Consider the following 7077-nt stretch of genomic DNA (forward strand, 5'->3'; position numbering starts at 1 on the left):
AATTTTTAGCACCTGTGTTTTCCTGGAGGCGAGGTTCACGTTGTTATTTGGCTCCACAAATCCCAGGTTATCATTTTTTTGAAGTACTGATGGATTTCCACTCAATAACTTAAGAGTCGTTGTAAACGATTGTATTGTTTTGTTGATGTTTTCTGCTACTGTTTTGTCATAATCACTAAGAGTTGTGTTGCTCTGGTCGAGCCATACTTACTGTTGCTGATCTATCAACACTGAGGTAACAGGTAGGCTGCTGCCATCCTCTTAGGAGGAGGACATTGCCTCTTCAGGGTAATGTATTACATTAGACTTGAAATTGCAAAACTCTTGTATCACATTTCCTGAACAAAGGTAAGGACTGTCGTTTCAGTTTGTCAAAGGCGCACTGAATCAATATTACGTACATAAACAGAAGAGTTTGTAAGAACTTTCTATTCAGGGATGACAATATGGGAACGTAGGTTACTTGTAATCGCTTCCAGAGGACACCTAGAGGAGGTTTGGTCCCAGACCAGACCTCCTCTAGGAATGTAACACTGGAGGAGTATCATGTGTATTTATATATGTTTATATGATTTATATGAATGGAGGGAGAGAGTACAGAGGAGGTGAATGTGTTCAGATATATGGGAGTGGATGTGTCAGCAGATGGGTCTATGAAGGATGACGTGAATTATAGAATTGACGAGGGGAAAAAGGTGAGTGGTGCACTGAGGAGTCTGTGGAGACAAAGAACTTTATCCATGAAAGCAAAGAAGGAAATGCATGAGAGTATAGTTATGCCAACGCTCTTGTGTGGGTGTGAGGCATAGGTTGTGAATGTTGCAACAAGAAGGCTGGAGGCAGTGGAAATGTCATGTCTGAGGGCAATGTGTGATGTGAATATAGTTTAGAGATAAGGAGGTGGTGTGGGATTACCAAAACTATTATCCAGAGGGCTGAGGAGGGGTTGTTGAAATGGTTTGGACATGTAGAGAGGATGAAACGAAATAGAATGACTTCGAGAGTATATAAATCTGTAGTGGAGGGAAGGCGGGGTAGGGGTCGGCCTAGGAAAGGTTGGAGGGAGGGGGTAAAGGAGGTTTTGTGTGCAAGGGGCTTGGACTTCCAGCAAGCGTGCTTGAGCGTGCTAGGAGCAAATGGAGACAAATTTTAGGACTTGATGTGCTGTTGGAGTGTAAGCAAGGTAACATTTATGAAAGGATTCAGGAAAATTGGCAGGCCGGACTTGAGTCCTGGAGATGGGAAGTACAGTGTCTGCACTCTGAGGGACGGGTGTTAGTGTTGCAGTTTTATAACTAGTGTAAGTTCACCTCTGGCAAGACAGTGATGGAGTGAATAATGAAAGTTTTTCTTTTTCGGGGCCACCCTGCCTTGGTGGGAAATAGCCGATGTGTTAATAAAAAAATATACCTTATGACATATTCCTTAATACTTGTGATTTCCTCACATGACTATGTTAATAGTAAGTTTAAGTATATTAAGTGTTGGGAAATAATTATATCCATAATATTTGGAGTTAGGTTAGGTAAGGTTCGTCAGGAAACAGGACAAGTTTCCTGACGCGGATCTTAGATGATGACCCGCTTTTGGAGCTTTGGTCATCTGACAGAGGCCTTCCGCTGGCTTACCGGTCCACCCTTTAAAAATTGTGATATAATTATCTACATTATATTTGAAGCTGAAATGATATGAGCTTACATATAAAATGTTCATGAATATTATTTGGAGATTCATTTTTATCATGTAAATATTATGAGTATTAGCACGGAAATTACTTGAAAGTATCACTATTGAAAATACGTATATAAATGTCTAGAGAATCCTTAAGTCTTTGTCTGGGAAACTATGAATGTGTGACTGACTGACGCAGGGTAACCTGTCAACGAGATATCTTCTCCCTGCTGGTGGTCGTGGGGTCAGTGTGAGCCAGGAGGCTTAACTTGTGGCTCTTGTAGTTGGGAGGATGTGTTTCTCCTGCTCTCTCCCTGACTTCTTTATTTTGCATACGGAAGTGTTATTAATCATGGAATGAGAGGGAAGGTTTAAATCTAGTTGGATGAATCTTCTTAGAGCCAGGTGGTCGAGTGGTCATCGCACTGGCTTGTGAGTGGGACTCGCTTGTCATGGGTTCAAACCTCGTCCGTTCCTTGATTTGTTTGCAATTGTTATTGCGATTTCGTGAGTCATAGTGGTGTTGATATATGCCCACCCTGGAGTTAAACACACACACACACACACACACACACACACACACACACACACACACACACACACACATACACACATGCACACACGCATATACACACACGCATATAGAACAGGCCTAGTGTCTAATCGACATGTGCCTAGGACAAAATGGTAACTAACACACACACACACACACTGTAGCAACCGGTGAAGAGGCGGGGCCAGGAGCTAAGACTCGACCCCTGCAACCACAAATAGGTGAGTACACACACACACACACACACACACACACACACACACACACACACACACACACACACACACACACACGCAACAAAAAAAAAACGTGAGGAGGAGGTGTAAGGACTGGTGGCCAGCTGTATTTGTTGGGAAAACTACAGAAAACTTTAGATGAAAGACCGACATTGACACTGGTCATCAACACTCAGAACACAAGGTCTGGGAGTGTCAGTTGTAGACGGGGGACACACCCAGACAGGGATGCTGGAGGAGGTAATCAAGCTTTGGTAATTACACCAGAACAAGGCAGACAGACATAGGACAGTTACACGAGCAAGTTCCAGCTACACATTTGCAGGTGCAAGAATGAAATAGTTCCCTTTATAGGGAACTGCAGGAACTTTGGGAAAGATTTATCATCACATTGATCTGGAGGATCCTATACACGGTGCACTGATAAATCCTCTGCAGCAAAATGGTGCACTATCAAAAGACAGAACACCGAGAGGTTACTGGCCCACGTAATGATGTTCATTTGGATAGGTATATGATGGTTCTACCTATGTTAGCCCCTCAAGGGAGGTTCCTTGGCGCTAGTGAGGGGCTCTTGATCTAGGGAATTAGATCTGTGCTGCAGTTCCCTGAATTAAGCCTAAATACCTTCCATTCCCCCCCATGCGCTGTATAATCCTACAGGTTTAGCCCTCCCCTATGATTATAATAATACTTATGTCAGGCATCAATCAAGGTTTTCAAGAAAACCCCAAATAAATTAACAATCCTAACTCGTAAAATGGTGATATTTTTTAGCAACTTTCTTGCATTCAAAGTCAGCGCACGAGACATTATACAGAATGAGAAAAAGGGTTTCAGGAAGTGGTAGGGACATATACAGTAGGTGTTGGAAAAAACTCTTAGTCCATGGCATGAAGCGATGACAAGGGTGGTTTAAGAGAGCCTGTCACAGTTTGTTCTATATTTCTGGGACGGTTGATTTGACGACCTAAATAGCACAGATTGCTGACATAGCTCACTGTTCTATTTATATCATAGCGGGAGATTCACTGTGGGGATCTTCAGGAACGGATACACTCGGAGATTTACTGACGGAAATTTTCTGTAGGCAGGGATCTGTCCTCGGCATGGAAACACCAGCATATTACAGGGTTGCATATTGCAATTTTTTAACTGTAGTATCGACATTCGGCATGCCTTTAGCAAGACACTGATGGAGTGAGTGATGATGAAGTGTTTCTTCTTTTTCGGGTCACCCTGCAATTTCCCAAACCCCTCCTTTAAAGCGTAGGCATTGTACTTCCCATCTCCAGGACTCAAGTCCGGCTGACTGATTTCCCTGAATCCTTTCACACAATATTACCCTGCTCAAACTCCAACAGCTCAGGTCCCAAAAACCATTCATCTCCATTCACTCCTAATACGCTCACACATGCCTGCTCTATGTATGTCCAAGCTCCTTGCACACACAACTTTTTATGCACCCCTCCATCCTTTCCTAGAACGACCCTTCCCTCCACTACAGATTTCTACACCCTCCAAGTCATTCTATTCTGCTCCTTCCTCTCTAAATGACCAAACCACCTCAACAACCCTTCCTCAGCCCTCTGAATAATACCTTTAGTAACTCCACACCTCCTAATTTCCACACTACGAATTCTCTGCATAATATTTACATCATACATATCCCTTAGACACTGTATATGTGTTTCTTCTTTTTCGGGTTACGCTGCATCTGCGGGAAACGGCCAGTGTTAATAAAAAATTTATACGTATACGTATAGGAAGCATAGTGAGGCGACGTAAGGTTAGATGTGCTTAAACTGAAACCTTGGACAGAAATTTCATATGACATAGCTAGTGATATTTAGTGTTGATAAAAGTTAGCTGGATTTGAGTCCTGGAGGGGAAAAGTACCATCTCTACACTTTAAAGGAGGGGTTTGGGATATTTGCTGTTTGGAGTGATATCTGAACTGTTGCATCTGCGTGCCTCTGCAAAGACAGTGATTGTGTGAATGATGGTTTTTTTTTTTTTTTTGGGGGGGGGGGTCACCCTGCCTCGGTGGAAAACGGCCAGCGCGTAGGAAAAAAGTGATGGCAGGATTAAAACAGATTTTGTAAATTGTCAGGATGTAATGCCCATGAAGAAATCAAGAGCATTGTATGGGTAAAAGCACTAGTCCAGTACAGGCATCTTGAATCAATGCATGATTGAAATGAAGACAGTAATTTTTCTTCTGCAGTAGTACCATAAGTACCAACACATGATTCTGAAGACATGATAAATTTCCAACTCTTAGGGAAATAATTTTAGTGATATTGTAAGCATATATGTTGAAGGTAAAAATAACACACTGAAAACATGCATAAAATTTATTTCCAGATCAATACCCACAGTTTCTACAAGCAAGAGCCTTCAAAATGGACAGCATCCACTAAAGACTGTGACCTTGAGGTTAGGTCCATCTTGGACCTAACAGAGGGATTTTTAAATCAAATACCAGGTATTTACAGTTAAGTACATTTTAAGATGTTAAATATTTTAGTTTGTTCTTCTAAGAGTTTATAATCAATTTACATTGAAGATAAAGCCAATGCCATTTAGTTATGTTAATATGTGAAGATGGAGGAACAACCCCCAGCTTTCAAGAAAAGAATGGCCATGGATTGGCAAACTTGTCACCACTTATATCAAGAGGGGACTCCAGCTGTGCTGGCATCCATTAAGAGTATTTTATGCAAGGACTCACATTGCTTGCCATACAAACCTTTGTGCACACTAAAAAATTCTACATCCAACACTGATGATTTAGAATAATTCATTGGCATCTTTATATTCTTTTAAATCACCGGACAACCAGCAACAGATGATTATTGAAGACAAAACTAATTTCTCATGTTGTAGAGATAACTCTCAGGAGATTAAGCAAATTTTAAGACACTTGCACTTCAGTAACAGCACCAGTCAAGAGTGCTATGGAGATTGGTCAACATCAGATCCATAATTTCATTAAGAAATAGTTGCAAGGATTATTATTATTATAATCAAAAAGAAGCGCTAAGCCACAAGGGCTATACAGCGCTGCATAGTTGCAAGGAAATTCCATGCATCCCTCTGCAGTCAGTGAATGAGGCCATGATTGTCAATGGAAGTACTATAGCTGACAGCCTAGACAATACATACACAGCCAGATAAATGGGGCTGAGTTTCTGCAAAGTACTGAACTCATTCACGACTTGCATATTATTATTATAATAATCATGGGGAGCACTAAACCCGTAGGATTATACAGCACACGTAGGGGGGAGGATGGAAGGTATTCAGGCTCAATTCAGGGAACTGGAGCACAGATCTAATTCTAGATGGAGCCCCTCACCAGCGTCAAGGAACCTTCCTTGAGGGCTCTTGCATATCAAGAGTCCTCAACTTCTACACACTGAGCAAAGTTCATGGCTGAGGAGTAGATTGTCATTTTGTATATTGACATTGTTCTAAAGCTCTGCCAAAGCTAGAAGTTTGCTATTTATGTTGACATGACTAACATCAGCCTAACTGAAAAAAAAATGTATATATGAAAGTACAAAAAAAAAAAAAAAATCAAAACCATTTGGTAATCCACCCCCTTAAAGTAAAAGTAGGCCCAAAGTGAAAAGTGAACACCGAGCTACTGCTCTTCTGCTAGGGTCTTAGCTTGTATGTGGAAAGCTAGGTAATCATTATGCTGGCCTTCAAACTACGTGTATTGCCAAATGCTGCAGGTCCAATAACACTGCCAGGAGTGATCTGCTTCAGTGTCAAGCTTAAAACTGTTACATGGATGGCATTGTCAAGTAACAAGCTCACCTGTCTCTAGAAAAATTGGGGTCAGATGTGCAACTGTTATATGCTTTACCACTTTATGTAACTCGCTGAGCTCGTGTATAAAAGGGGTTTAATTTCCCATCAACAGGAGCCAATGTCACAAAGGGTTCAGGGCCAAGATAGCAAAATTTACAAGAGCACAGTAACCATGCCATGAACACTGTCAGCAGAGGTCAGGGCCTAAACCAAAACTAGAGAAAATAAAAGCTCTTCCAGATTCTGTGAGGTACAAGTCAATGTACCACTGTTCCCATTTCCAGATAGGCCTGTAAATTGTGCTGGACATCTGATTAAGTGCACTGGCCTAGGTGGCTGTGCAGTCATTCTCTGCCTCTGACACAAAGAACAGTTAACTCCTACCTGTATGAACTCTCTTGCATTCATGCAGCTAGCAGCTGCTTTGAACATTCCACCAACCAGTGAAAAGGTAATCTTGCATGATTTTCATTAAAATGGTTTTTCAAATCTACAGTATTAACAGAATATTTGGCAATATAAATTTTAAAGTTTTAAAGTGTTAAACTTTATATTAATACTATTTTATATAATACGGTATTTTTTTTTTTCAACAAGTCGGCAGTCTCCCACAGAGGCAGGGTGACCCAAATAGAAAATACGTACTACCATTATTCAACGCTTCCACCTCACTCGTACATAATCACTGTACGGTATATACAGTTTAAAAGGACTAAGGTTCCAGAGAGCCTGTATGGGACTGCATGGGTACCATAGGTACTTTAAATGCACAAGGGTAAAATTAAAAGTTATCAG

The 7077-nt window shown here is 41.2% G+C and overlaps 1 long non-coding RNA gene across 8 annotated transcripts in view; it reads left to right on the forward strand.

The window, feature by feature from the left end:
• Positions 1 to 7077, forward strand: part of LOC128701143 (uncharacterized) — a 30030-nt gene that overhangs the window by 17320 nt on the left and 5633 nt on the right. For 3 of the 8 annotated variants that reach the window (XR_011394045.1, XR_011394040.1, XR_011394044.1), the window contains 3 exons: positions 4828 to 4948; positions 6567 to 6733; positions 6880 to 7074. This is a non-coding gene — a long non-coding RNA (uncharacterized lncRNA). Of the gene's footprint in view, positions 1 to 4827; positions 4958 to 6394; positions 6525 to 6566; positions 6734 to 6879; positions 7075 to 7077 lie in introns of those variants that run through there. The other 5 variants (XR_011394041.1, XR_011394043.1, XR_011394042.1 and 2 more) reach the window with 5 other exon arrangements.

This window comes from Cherax quadricarinatus, chromosome 73 (assembly GCF_038502225.1).
Source record: "Cherax quadricarinatus isolate ZL_2023a chromosome 73, ASM3850222v1, whole genome shotgun sequence".
NCBI classification, from domain to species: Eukaryota; Metazoa; Arthropoda; class Malacostraca; order Decapoda; family Parastacidae; genus Cherax; species Cherax quadricarinatus.